Below are 14526 nucleotides of genomic sequence, written 5' to 3'. Positions count from 1 at the left end.
TTTAGCTCGGTAATTCCGTTATGAAAGTTGAGTATGCATATAGGTACGTGCTACGCACTCGCAAAAGTCGGTATGGAACTGCGTTAGTTTTAAAGTTGTTCAATCAAGAAATGCGTAACAAAATTTGACATGGTGCATTGTCATAATGTCTTACAACTGCGTACCGAGTTTCAAGGTGGGGAGTCGATTATTAACATGCTAAATCCGTTATTAAAGTTGACTATGTATAGGTACGTGCTACGCTACGGAAAAACAGATTTAGCCAAAAGTCTGTATAGAACTGCGTTGGTTTTAAAGGTGTTACATCATGAAATGTCTGACGAAATTTGGTATGGTGCATTGTTATTATGTCCTACAACCGCGTATCAACGTTCAAGGTGAGAATTTAATGTTTAGCATGCTAATTCTGTTATTAAAATTGACTATGTATGGGTATATGCTATGTTCACGAAAAACAGATATGCGTAAAAGTTGGTATTCGACTGCGATAGTTTCAAAGGTGTTCCATCATTAGATGTGTGATGAACTTTAGCATGGTGAATTGCCATAATGTCCTATAACTACGTATCAAGTTTCGAGTTGGGATTCAATGTTAAGCATGGTAATTCCGTTATTAAATTTGGTTATGTATGGGTAGGCTACGTGCTATGCGCTCCCGCAAAACAGATGTACGCAAAAAGTCGATGTAGAGCCGCGTTAGTTTTAAAGTTGTTCCATCATGAAATGTGTGATGGGATTTGGTATGGTGCATTGTTATAATCTCCTATAACCGCGTACCAACTTTCAAGGTGGGAATTCAATGTTTAACACGGTAATTCTGCTATTAAAATTGACTATGTATAGGTATATGCTATGTTCACGCAAAACAGATATGCGTAAAAGTCGGTATTCGACTGCGTTAGTTTTAAAGGTGTTCCATCATTAGATGTGTGATGAAATTTAGCATGGTGCATTGCCATAATGTCCTACAACTACGTATCAAGTTTCGAGTTGGGATTCAATGTTAAGCATGGTAATTCCGTTGTTAAAGTTGACTATGTATAGGTACGTGCTATACGCCCCCTCGCAAAACAGATGTACGCAAAAAGTCGATGTAGAACCGCGTTAGTTTTAAAGTTGTTCCATTATGAAATGCGTGAAGAAATTTGGTATGCTGCATAATCACAATGTCCTACAACTACGTACCAAGTTTCAAGGTGAGGAGTCACATATTAGCATGATAATTCTGTTAATAAATCTGACTATGTATATGTACACGCTACCGAAAACAGATTTAGGCAAAAGTTGCTATAGAACTGCGTTAGTTTTAAAGTTGTTCCATCATGAAATGTGTGATGAAATTTGGTATGCAGCATAATCACAATGCCCTGGAGCTCATTTAGATACGTTTTTCAATTTAGTTATACATTCTAGTTGTTTTGATGTAAGGAAAAATCATTCGATAACTCGATACAGCTACTTTAACACGCGTTGATGTAACTTTCCTCATTTGTATGCATGCATAGCCTACGCGAAATTGGTTACCGAATTTTTCGATTAGTTTATATTCCGTATTTTATTTAAACTAAGTCGATTATTAACATGCTAAATCCGTTATTAAAGTTGACTATGTATAGGTACGTGCTACGCTACGGAAAAACAGATTTAGCCAAAAGTCTGTATAGAACTGCGTTGGTTTTAAAGGTGTTACATCATGAAATGTCTGACAAAATTTGGTATGGTGCATTGTTATTATGTCCTATAACCGCGTATCAACGTTCAAGGTGAGAATTTAATGTTTAGCATGCTAATTCTGTTATTAAAATTGACTATGTATGGGTATATGCTATGTTCACGAAAAACAGATATGCGTAAAAGTTGGTATTCGACTGCGATAGTTTCAAAGGTGTTCCATCATTAGATGTGTGATGAAATTTAGCATGGTGAATTGCCATAATGTCCTATAACTACGTATCAAGTTTCGAGTTGGGATTCAATGTTAAGCATGGTAATTCCGTTATTAAAGTTGGCTATGTATGGGTAGGCTACGTGCTATACGCTCCCACAAAACAGATGTACGCAAAAAGTCGATGTAGAGCCGCGTTAGTTTTAAAGTTGTTCCATCATGAAATGTGTGATGGGATTTGGTATGGTGCATTGTTATAATCTCCTATAACCGCGTACCAACTTTCAAGGTGGGAATTCAATGTTTAACACGGTAATTCTGCTATTAAAATTGACTATGTATAGGTATATGCTATGTTCACGCAAAACAGATATGCGTAAAAGTCGGTATTCGACTGCGTTAGTTTTAAAGGTGTTCCATCATTAGATGTGTGATGAAATTTAGCATGGTGCATTGCCATAATGTTCTACAACTACGTATCAAGTTTCGAGTTGGGATTCAATGTTAAGCATGGTAATTCCGTTGTTAAAGTTGACTATGTATAGGTACGTGCTATACGCCCCCACGCAAAACAGATGTACGCAAAAAGTCGATGTAGAACCGCGTTAGTTTTAAAGTTGTTCCATTATGAAATGCGTGAGGAAATTTGGTATGCTGCATTATCACAATTCCTACAACTACGTACCAAGTTTCAAGGTGAGGAGTCACATATTAGCATGAGCCGTCGAGTTCGTACATGATAAAATTCCTGGTCAAGGAATATGCTTCGGATATAATTTCATCCTTTTCTTCAGTGATCGAAGGTGCTGATACTCGTGATAATTCCATGGTTTGAGGAGAATAGCGAGTCAAAGCTTATTTCGAGATCTAAGCTACTTTGAAAATGAGGATCCTAGGATTTGCTTAATTTTCATCTATATCGTACAATGCGTTTTCGCGTTCCAGAATGACTTATGTCAATGAAAAATAGCAAAAATGGTCTCTCAACCATTGATCATGGTTTTGTTTTTAAAAGATGCCGCGATGTCGGTATAATATTTTCTAAAACTCAAACTTGGACGAAACCATGAATGTGTAGGACTTATGATTAACATATATTGTGCGCAGACAACTTTGTTACAAGAACTATGATATTCCTGTACTTGCACGAATTACAAATGCGGTATTGTAAATTAGTATATAGCCTACTACACAAAATCCAGAGTCTAAAAGTTTTTATTACAGTTGAGAAAAAAGTACTCGATACGCTATATTTGAATCTAAAAATTGAGTGACTTCGCTCCTACAGCAAACGCAGCTTACATTACGGCGGTACTGAACATCGAGTAATAAGCGGGACTAGGCAGGCTACCCTTAATACGAATTTGCATTTTGCTGCTACAATCTATGCTATAGTTGAGCGACTTTGATACGACCTCGGCACACTTCTTTGATATAGCTGCGCAGAGATGTAGCCTTGAACGCTAGCGTCTGGGACAAATGTGATGTCAGTGATCTGAAATGTTATAGCCCGCAGTGGCATACCGTTTTAGGAGATAAATTATAGCATAGACATAGGTTTAGCTATAGATTTAATTCACTGTCGGAAAAGCATCAGTGCACTAGCTATTAAAATCACATATCTAAAAGCAGCAGCTTATGGACTTGTAAAATCGGCATAATGCAAATCACATATCTAAAAGCAGCAGCTTATGGGCTAGTGGCTTCATATTATCATCATCTAGCAAGAAACAGGAATTTGTATTGAGTGACTTCGCTCCTACAGCAAACGCAACTTACATTACGGCGTTACTATACATCGAGTAATAAGCGGGACTAGGCAGGCTACCCTTAATACGAATTTGCATTTTGCTGGTACAATCTATGCTATAGTTGAGCGACTTTGATACGACCTCGGCACACTTCTTTGATATAGCTGCGCAAAGATGTAGCCTTGAACGCAAGCGTCTGGAACAGATGTGATGTCAGTGATCTGAAATGTTATAGCCCGCAGTGGCATAGCGTTTTAGGAGATAAATTATAGTATAGACATAGGTTTAGCTATAGATTTAATTCACTATCGGAAAAGCATCAGTGCACTAACTATTAAAATCACATATCTAAAAGCAGCAGCTTATGGACTTGTAAAATCGGCATAATGCAAATCACATATCTAAAAGCAGCAGCTTATGGAGTAGTGGCTTCATATTATCATCATCTAGCAAGAGCCAGGAATTTGTATTGAGTGACTTCGTTCCTATAGCCCCGGCAAACGCAGCTTACATTAATACGGCGTTACTGAACATTGAGTAATAAGCGAAGCTAGCCAGGCTACACTTAATACGAATTTGCATTTTGCGGGCACAATCTATGCTATAGTTGAGCGACTTTGATACGACCTCGGCACACTTCTTTGATATAGCTGCGCAAAGATGTAGCCTTGAACGCTACCGTCTGGAACAGATGTGATGTCAGTGATCTGAAATGTTATAGCCCGCAGTGGCATAGCGTTTTAGGAGATAAATTATAGCATAGACATAGGTTTAGCTATAGATTTAATTCACTATCGGAAAAGCATCAGTGCACTAGCTATTAAAATCACATATCTAAAAGCAGCAGCTTATGGACTTGTAAAATCGGCATAATCTCAGTAGTTAGATGCTTGCTACAACTCGCAATTTATCAACTTTAGGTCGCGAGTAAAGCAAGAATTCATAGACTAACATCCATCTCAAATCCGAAGTGCATACCCGCGTAATTATAACCAAATTTAGTGCGAATCTATACGGAAATGTAGCCTAAATCACCTGCGTCATTAGCTGAAGTGCATAGCGCGATAGTTGTGATAAATGCGAAATTTTCCGAGCGTAAATTGCGTATATGCGATGTCGGCGTTTTGATCTGAAATGAAATGAGCGAATTTAAATATAGGTGATAAACTATTGCTCTAGCTAATTATTATAACCACACCGAGATTCGAGTAATAAGCGAGCCTAGATAGTCTACCTTTAACAGAAAACTTGCGTATACATTCGAATTTGTGCGACTTCGGCTATATTGCCGGTTAACATTATAGCCACGCGCAGGACTCACCATTACGTTAGCTATTGGAGAAATCTCAACGTAAATCAATCTGCGTTCACAATTCGCGTAAGCTAATGCTGCATCGAGAAATTATAGCTAAATTGAGTTTAAATTGACACGAAAATACATTGGTCTTACCTCAGCTGCGATACCTGCGTCCCTGCGCACATGGCAATACTTGTAATAGAAATGTGAAGTTTTCAGAATGCGAATTGCTTTACGTCGGAACTAAACATTCTAATTCGTAACGCCAGCGCGGCGTTTTCTTGGAAACGCAACTATATTTAGAATGTTCTAATTCCCATTATCGATGTGATCCGACTTTTTGGAATCGCAACTATATTTAGAATGTTCTAATTCATATTGTCGATGTGATCCGACTTCTTGGAATCGTAAGCAACTATATTCGTGCCGCATTTACACGCGTCAATTTCTTGGAATAGTATTCGGCAATATGCGCGGTGCATGAGCTTTGCGTGATCGTAGGCCTTTATGGTTGCGATATCTGTATTATTAAGTTGCATTTGCAGAATTCCCCGAAATCATTGACTAATTAATGATGACACAGCTGTTATAGTCTTACATTTATGTGTAATAACTCGAAAAAGGTGTTGTCTCGGAATTTAAGAGAGAATCGGCGGTTATATTCTCAAAACAGCTCAATACGGGTAGTTTGCTCAATAGCCCGGTGGTGAGCGACGTGACATTATACCCATCCAAGCCAGGTTCGATTCTAGCTAAGGAAAGTTTTGGCGTGGTAATGAGTGTTATAGGTGCAGCAATCGACATCGCGCTGGTTGATGCGGCGCTGTGCACAATATAGATGCGGCAATCAATGCGGTGATGATGTGGCAATGGATGATGTGGCACTATAGGTGTGACGCTTGATGATGTGACACAGATGAATGTGGTATGTGATGTACCAATGGGTGGATGATGTGGCAATAGGTGTGCTATAGGTGCGGCAATGGGGGGATGATGTGGCAATAGGCGTCCCGTAGGTGCGGCAATGGGCGGATGATGTGGCAATGTAGGTGTGGCAATTAAGGCGACGTGGCCTTCTGGGATTGGCGGGCAATAAACGATTCCCATAACACTACTCGCATTTTACCAGCAAAAGACGCCGCGGGCCGCAGAACATTTTTACTATGTATTTGCGGGCTACTATTAAACCTAGGCTACTGTGTAGCCTATTTACCAGTCCTATACGGGCGACGGGCGTTTAGTACCTTTTTATGCATTCTAAAGTCGTACCCGAGAATGTGGATCACTTCCTCCTCGAATGCCCAAAATATGATTGGCACCTAGCATATATTTGATTGATTTCTGCTTGAACGTGAAAGTTGAGTTCACCATAGATAACCTGCCGGAACTTCTATCGCCTCTCGTTGAGTTCGTCCTGGTGTGTTGATTTAGGCAATTTTCTTTTTAGGTAAACGATTTGCGACATGCAATACGAAATTTTTTGCCGTGGCGCAAATAAGGTGATAAGCGCCACAATGTCCCATTTTCACAATTAATGTTAATAATAAATGCATTCTAAAGCAATGATGGACACCGTTCGTAAGTTAACAGTTGCTGTTTTATTTTCAGAATAATGCATCTCCCAGCGGCGCATTACCGTAACATTTTCGTTACAGAGGCCATTATCCCTTTGAGCTCTCCCTGATAAGAGAAAAAGTCTGGTGTTTTGAGGTCAGCAATAGTTACAGAAGTCAGCTTTGTAGTGTTGATGCTTTTCGCTGGTCCCCTCCCCACGTTTGCCTTGCCTGCATTTCCTCTGCAAATATGTCCACTCTGATAAAATGCACCCAGATCATTTGCTATGCAGCATCTGTGAAGTTTGTGGAGTGGCCCAATGCTAGGCTAATGTGGTCTATGCGGCAACGTGCAATAGGAGATTGACTGACATTACTGCTACTCTTCTGGTCGCGGCTGCATCAGACAACTGTAGCTTCGAAATCTGTCATGTGTTGGTGTCCCTGCTGCTAAGTGCAAGAAACAGCGAAAATTCGCACAGCATTTTAAATTTTGATTGAAATTACTCCTTCTCAAGCAAATTCCTTGGGTTTAGCGTTATTCCAATGTGCCTGTAACGTCGTTGGCAATTTTAACAATGCCTTGAAATATAGATTCTCGGGCTTGACTTCTAGCTAGCAACGATTTTCAAGATCAGGTTATATGTATAACTCCAGAAGAAATTTTCGTTGTATCATTTTATGCTTCTTCGCGACAATTGTTCTTCGACAAATATGACAAATCGGTTTTTCAGCTGTATCTGAGAAAGCAAATTCATTGTTCCACGCACAGTGTTACAAACACAGTTTTTGCCGTTTAATTTCCCGTTACTTTTTCTTGTTTCTGTTCAAACCATTCGCAGTGACTAAAACACTCTCTAAAAATGTACTACGCAGCGAAATTCTCTTAAACCAGAGTTCAGAGGAAGGCCGATTAAAAAAATAATCTTAACTCGATCAGATATCGAGAAACCAGAACACATCAAATAATGAGTATTCCAACGACACAGAGACGGTACGATAAGAGAGCCGGTCCGTGGACATATGAGCATGCGACATTGACATTACAGCATGCGAGACTTCGGCATGCGACACATGAGCATGTGGGTTAAATTACGGGTTAGGGGTAGGTTAGGGTTGGATTTATGGTTGGGTTAGGGTTAGGCTTTAGGTTAGGTTAGGTTAGGCTATGTTTCGGGTTAGGGTAAGTTTTGGGGTTATACAGTCACATGCTGAAGTGACGCATGCTGATGTGTTCCATGCTGAACTGTCGTTTTCCATTGTGTCGCATGCTCATATGTCGGGCAACCAAGAGAGCCAAGTATCTAAATTAATATGCAACAATACTGTGTCAGTAGTAAATGCGTTGATAATGAAAGATGTCGCGGGCCACGGGTTGAGAACCCCTGCTCTACTCTGTAACCCTTGCCTATTCTTCATCTACTGCAATTCTGTAATCTGACTTCTACGTGTATTGCATAGGAATAACATTTTGACTGTATTATTGAAATTTTGAAAATTTACCCCAATCGCGCCATTTCCTTTGGGGGCAGGGTGCTCCCCAGATTATGTGTGAATTTACCAGTTTTACTGTGAATAAAGTATATATAATACTAATACGATAAATACAATAAATCCTCCGGAATAATCTTAGCATGACACTGCACAACAGCGACTGATTTGGAAATTCATACCTGTGATTTTCTCTTTGCACTTAACCTTAACAGAATTGCATTTCGGGTCAATAACCGGGGAATCAACGATTCCATATACTTTTTTCCGGCTGTCCTCAACACGCCGAGTGGAATGACCAGCTTCTGCATTGTTGGACGGGTCTAAATAGATAGACGCTGACTGGTTAAGCTCCAATATATCACGATGGATTGCATCTTGATGCATTTAGATAATCAGTTGATCGATCCTTCCTGTGAAAATATCGTTTAATGATAGTGTCATTTGATCTGCCATTGAGAAATGTATAACTGAATTTGTAGTTGGATCTTAATTTATCTATTCTCTAACGCACCGTATATTGAGTAGGCCTACTCACAACATCATCGTTTATTTATATCACACACCTGTCGTTCGGTAAACTGTGTAATTCGTGATATACTGATTTCCTCCAACCACATTAAGCTTTGCGTTGACGAATTGTTGTTTCACATTGTCGCCCACTGCCAATGATACGGTACCTTTCGAAAAGTTTTTAGGATTAGTACATACGGTTCACTGAAGGTGGTGTCCATACTAGAAAAATTAGACGTCACCGAAAGTAGTGCTGTACAGCATTGTAATAATACTGGATGCTGCATTTCACATATCACTGCCATCGACACGGTCTTAGAGAATAAACTGGTCAAACATACTTTTATTGCTATTTTCCATTCCTAAATTTCCATCTATAGGTGTATGCTCCGTCTTGACATCGGTTTCATTGATCTGATTTCCGCCTACAACATTGATCGTTGCATTCGCAATATTTTGTTGAATATTGCCTGCTTCGGCAAATGCTGTGGACCCTTTAAATGAGACACACATTTCACTCCATTATGGTTTAATTTTAGTAGACACATGCGAGGAAACATATAGGGGTATTGATCCCCAAGCGAGGAGCAAGCTGATGTACCAGAGCTAAAATATCGTAAACTTATGTGATCTCTGTGTAGTTGCGTGCGCAGTCATTCCTTGAATTGGATTTTATTGATTGCGATATGTTGGGTAAAACGAATTCGCTAGTGATAATTATTGCTGATTAGACATGACATTGGTATCAGCAATTTTACAAACTCCACTTTCGACCCTACGGAATAGATTTATTCGATCTAGATTTCTCTCTAGTTTCTTTTAAATCCGGAGAAAGATCGAGGGAAATATTGATATAGTCAACATATACGTCAACATGAGAAATGCATATACAAAGGTCATGGATGAAATGAGCTTGATCTCGAAATTTGACCATGGAATCGGCATTATTGATGGTTTCGTGTCAACTAGAATATTAGGCGCGGAATGTGAAGATTTAATAGGGCTTTGCGTCCCCCTAAATGATCACATTTATCCGAATATAGTAATGAACGACCATATTAAACTGATAAGTAAATATTCACTAGCAGCCAATATATGACATCAATGGGACGATTTGAAAAGTGGAGTCTGAATTCACTACTTCCTTGGATACGCCCATAACCCTAAGGTAGGAAACCGTTACACGAATGGCGAGGTGGGATCAAATTGACACCATCAGTTATTATGCTTTTTGTCTTACCAATTTCGGTGTACATATGTTTATTAACCTCATGCAAGACGTTATAACGAGGAATCTTCCTCTTTCGAACCCTACTGTTTACCCGTTTCAAGATATCCCCCTAAGGCGTAACACCATAAAACGAATGTCGAGGTGGGGTCAAAGTAACCTCATAAGTTAATATTACAACAGGTATTACAATACAAGAATACAATACGATACAATAATACAACAGTAGAACAGTTAATTATCACAAGAAAGTAAATTGAATCAGAATCTTTATCCGATCCAATGCATGTTTGAAATGTGCTACGTCTTCTGCAGTAAGCCTGAATATTATTTACGCATTCAATCCACCTAAAACTGACTTTCTCTGACCAGCACATAGATCTGAAAGCTTGTCGTCATGCCTAGTTGACTCCACGTGACATAAACAATGCGAGAAAGAGTGATAAACAGTCGGGATCGATCCGATTAAAATGACGAGAAATATACTCAGTCTGCCCACTATACTTTCAAAATCTGACCAATGCTCAATCGTTAGCTCATTGCGGCGAGGTTTCAACGATAATAATCAGCTAATGCTTTATTCCGATTTATAGTGTATATAAAACCATTTGGGATTACATGGCTGGCAAGAACAATCCGACCAAACATAAAAATATCGGTGACATATTTGTTCGCCTGGGGTCAATTTGACGGCAACCTTGATGGCCTCGGGCACTAGATCAGGCGCTGTTGGTTTTCTGTGATTGCGGGTAAACAAGCACCAACAGTAGCAGTGTCAGTTTAGTAACTATTTCAACATTACAAATACTACAAGTCTGGGATACAATGAAAAGACAGGCTGGTGTCATAATGACTTGAAGTAGCTAGACACCAACCATGGGCCTTAGCGATGTAAATAGGAGGCATGCACATTAGAATGAGAAGTAAAAGAAGCTAATATAAATGGACAAGCTACAAAAAGAGGTGACATGTAATGGGAAGCTAGATCGATTGCGGGGTGACTAGGATTCATTTATTAGGAATTGCTTTCATTTGAAATTGCGCGTGGACAATCTGGACATGCCCGACGACTGTCAGATAGCCGTCAACATGCTATTCCACACTGCAGGCCTGGCACGAGCTGTAACCATCACTTAAAAAACTTTGATTGACATAGTACTACGCGAAATGGAAGATAAGGTTTCGATTAAAAAAAATCCAAACCGAAATTTTAATTAGATATGTAATTTTGAATAAGCCGGTGTATTAGATTTTGGCTAGGTGGTCACACGCCATACGTTGTCCGTCAGTGATGACGGACATCACCTTCGCATATATTACATGGGTTCGCGTATCGCGTATCATCCATTTATACTCTGCTACATGTAACATATTGTCGATGTTTTTTAATTACTTCAAGTTATAATTTTTGCCAGATGACACAATCGCAATTCTACAGTTACAGATAACAACGCGGTGCTTATCTTTGATTCAGGATTATGTCATGACTCCAATTAGCCAACTATACAAACACTTTCTTGCCTACCTCTATTGATTTACAGCTAGTATCAAATTTAGTGATTTCAGTAGGCCCTATAAATTATTTTATCCTTCGATACCTGAGATCTCTTCGCATTCGTCCATGCTTTTGCAACCGGATTGCCCGGAATGACTGTTCGTCTTAGTATGTATAGCAACAATCTATATAAAAGGAAATTCATTGATTACAGTAACATTGGTACAAGTGAAGTAAGGGCCGTAACCAATAACGGGGTATAATGGGAACACTGAGTGTAAATATTGAAGTGTTGCACTATATACGTGAAAATGTTGCACATAAATGGGAAATTAGCGGGTGGATTGAGTAGTACGACCCATATGGAACAGGTGAAAAAAAAGCCCTAGGATGTTAAAACGTGGATTTGCCGTATCCAGAAATTACGACTGGAGTGGGCGCTTGCGAGCAAACTTTCAAACCTAAAAATGTAACATTTTGTGCAGAGGCATGCCGGTAACATTATGCGCTCGGTTAAAAGGGAAATATCATACAAATACGTGTATCTTTGCCGTCCTAATATTACAGAAACATTGGGAGTACCTCGCAACGTTCTACGTCTAGCCCAATCTTGAATTTTACTGGCGTTGTTTTGGGTAAGGTTTGGCGGCGGGAAATATATATAGCGCGCCATGAATTAGATTTAAAAATCGGACAGACCAAGACGACGATTAAACAATGTGGGAGGTTATTCATGCAATAGGCGCCAATCACAACAGAACTGAACTAAAGTGACACGTCTGGAACTGACGGTCAGATATAGCCCCCACGAGAATGTGGTTTTCACATATAGCAATGTAAATTAAAAATGGCGACATGTTTTAATAGGTTTAAGTAGTTCGTTTCAGGAAATCTACACCCGTGGAAATTGTTAGTGACGCAACGGCGAACTTCGGCAAAAGTAATACCAACCACTCCGGTTTTCTCCCCGACCGAGTCAATATCATTTCAAGCAATGTAATTTCCATGCTGTTACCATATTAGTGAATGGTGGCGAAGAGCGGGGGAGACGACTCGATGCAGGAGCTGACTACGACAAACCCTGAATGCCTCTGCACAAAATGTTACATTTTTAGGTTTGAAAGTTTGCTCGCATGCGCCCACTCCAGTCGTAATTTCTGGATACGGCAAATCCACGTTTTAACATCCTAGGGCTTCTTTTTCACCTGTTCCAGCTGTTACCATATTAGTGAATGGTGGCGAAGAGCGGGGGAGACGACTCGATGCAGGAGCTGACTACGACAAACCCTGAATCACGCGAATTTTGCACCACGAAATATACGTCAATTGACCTCAGCTTTACCGTTATCGCTAAAGAAAACCAGCTACATGACGAGCATCTCGAAAGTATCACAAATGAAGGGGAACACATACATCGTAAGAAACCTTTCATCGGTGGTGAGCAATTGGGAGTAGTTTCAAAATGTTACCTAAGCCGCCATAATTGTTGTATTAATAATGATAATGTGGATGATGTCTCGTAAACGGAATAAACGCATTAGCGCGGAATGATTGAAAGGCATAATTGCGATTACTAGTGACGTATATGGACATTGGACATCTTAGGTCATTACTCGGAAAACGACTAGCATGAAAAAAACAACAACCTGATAGTATGATTGCTTCGAAAATGTGTTCTCGGGAACGTATTGCTAGAATAGAGCCCGTGTTTCTGTAATCGGTCTGTGTGCACTGTGCATGGACTTTAAATTGAACTTATGACCATATGTCTAGTTTTATAGGTAGACATCATGCTTGATTAGACTGGCCCGGCTCAAACGATCAAGGTTTTGGTCCGGCCCGCGACGCTAAATCGGGTTTGACATTCCCGTCTATGGTTGACCGTATACGATGGATCAGAATTAAAGGCGATAGTTACTATCGTCATTTGCGTGCGGTATAAAGCACTCCGCAATGACAAAAGTGATACAAACATCGCGCAATGAGGCTGTACGTACACGTGTGGTAATATTGAATGTTAAAATGCAAAAGTATTGGCGCACAAGCACATACTGGGTATTCAGTCAGTAAATTGCCTCTACGCGTAAAATCTGTAATTTCTCTAAATTCGGTTTTAACTTCCGGACGCCCGTTTACCAATTAATAAAGGCTCTTAACTTGAATTGACCATTGTGACGCGAGTCCACTTTACCTCGGCATTTTCATTCATCGGCCTGGTTAAACTATTTGTAAAAGTGTCGCACTCGTTTCTGCGGTCATGGGCTAAATTGATACATGAATGCTTGCTATAAATTGGTTGTGAGGATAATTCCCATGGTCCACTAGTTCTTTTTGGACGCATGGCGAAACTCAATATCGCCTCGGTTAAAGTTTAAATCGTACAAGGCATGGTGCCAGCCATCCGGCCTGAGTAACGATCCTGCATGGTCGAGGCAGTACTTGTTCTGCCCAACATATTTCGATCAAAATGCAAAATTTTAAATAATGATTTCCTCCATGGAAATCACCACACGGAGTGTGTAAAACATATTCATTTAATACGTCATACCGTAATCGTTGAACGTGATACTGCGATTTTGCTCGGATTGTCGTTGTTGGTAAGTTTGTAACGCCACCATCGTATTCTAGACAACGGGGCAAAAACTGATATAGTTCGCAGGTTTCGTGCAGTAGACCGGAGTAATATTTATACTGCTATGCGCCAAGTCTGTGTAGTACGGGCAATAAATCTGTGACGGCAATCGTGTCTTGACAAAGTACTGCAAAATCGAGTTTGCAGCTAATGTTCTGCCTTATGTCATTCTTATCGCGTGCGCGGCGAAAACGCTCCATCACCAAATATGGGAAACCCATGTTGTAATATTCTTTTTGTGTGTGCGGGTTTTGGGAGGGTCATAAGTAGGGCTGGGCACAATGATTCGAGTACTCGAATCTGAATCGAGTATTAATTTTAATGATTCGAGTCGAGTAGTAAAAGACGATTTTTTCGAGTACTGACATTATACGCTCCTCACCACTGAAAGTTGATTTATCAACGAGGAGTTTATCAACGATCAACGAGTTTATGCTAATTTCACTGTTGAAGCCTTGAAACCTTGATTGGCCGTATCGTAGCATACGAAACATGAAGTACAAAGCTACGAACGTTACTGGAAATAGCACATCTACGAAGTCATGATCATCCCACAATATTGTCACCAAGTGCAATGAAATCGGTATGGTCGAAAAAATAACAAAGTATCCTTAATATTATGGATAACAGGCATTATATTCTTTGTGGTCGCTTAAAAGGTACATATTTGAACTTTGACAA

Source organism: Botryllus schlosseri, chromosome 1 (genome assembly GCF_051294905.1).
Source record: "Botryllus schlosseri isolate E-star chromosome 1, Bs_hap1, whole genome shotgun sequence".
Classification (NCBI taxonomy): domain Eukaryota; kingdom Metazoa; phylum Chordata; class Ascidiacea; order Stolidobranchia; family Styelidae; genus Botryllus; species Botryllus schlosseri.
This window is presented reverse-complemented; position numbering follows the sequence as displayed.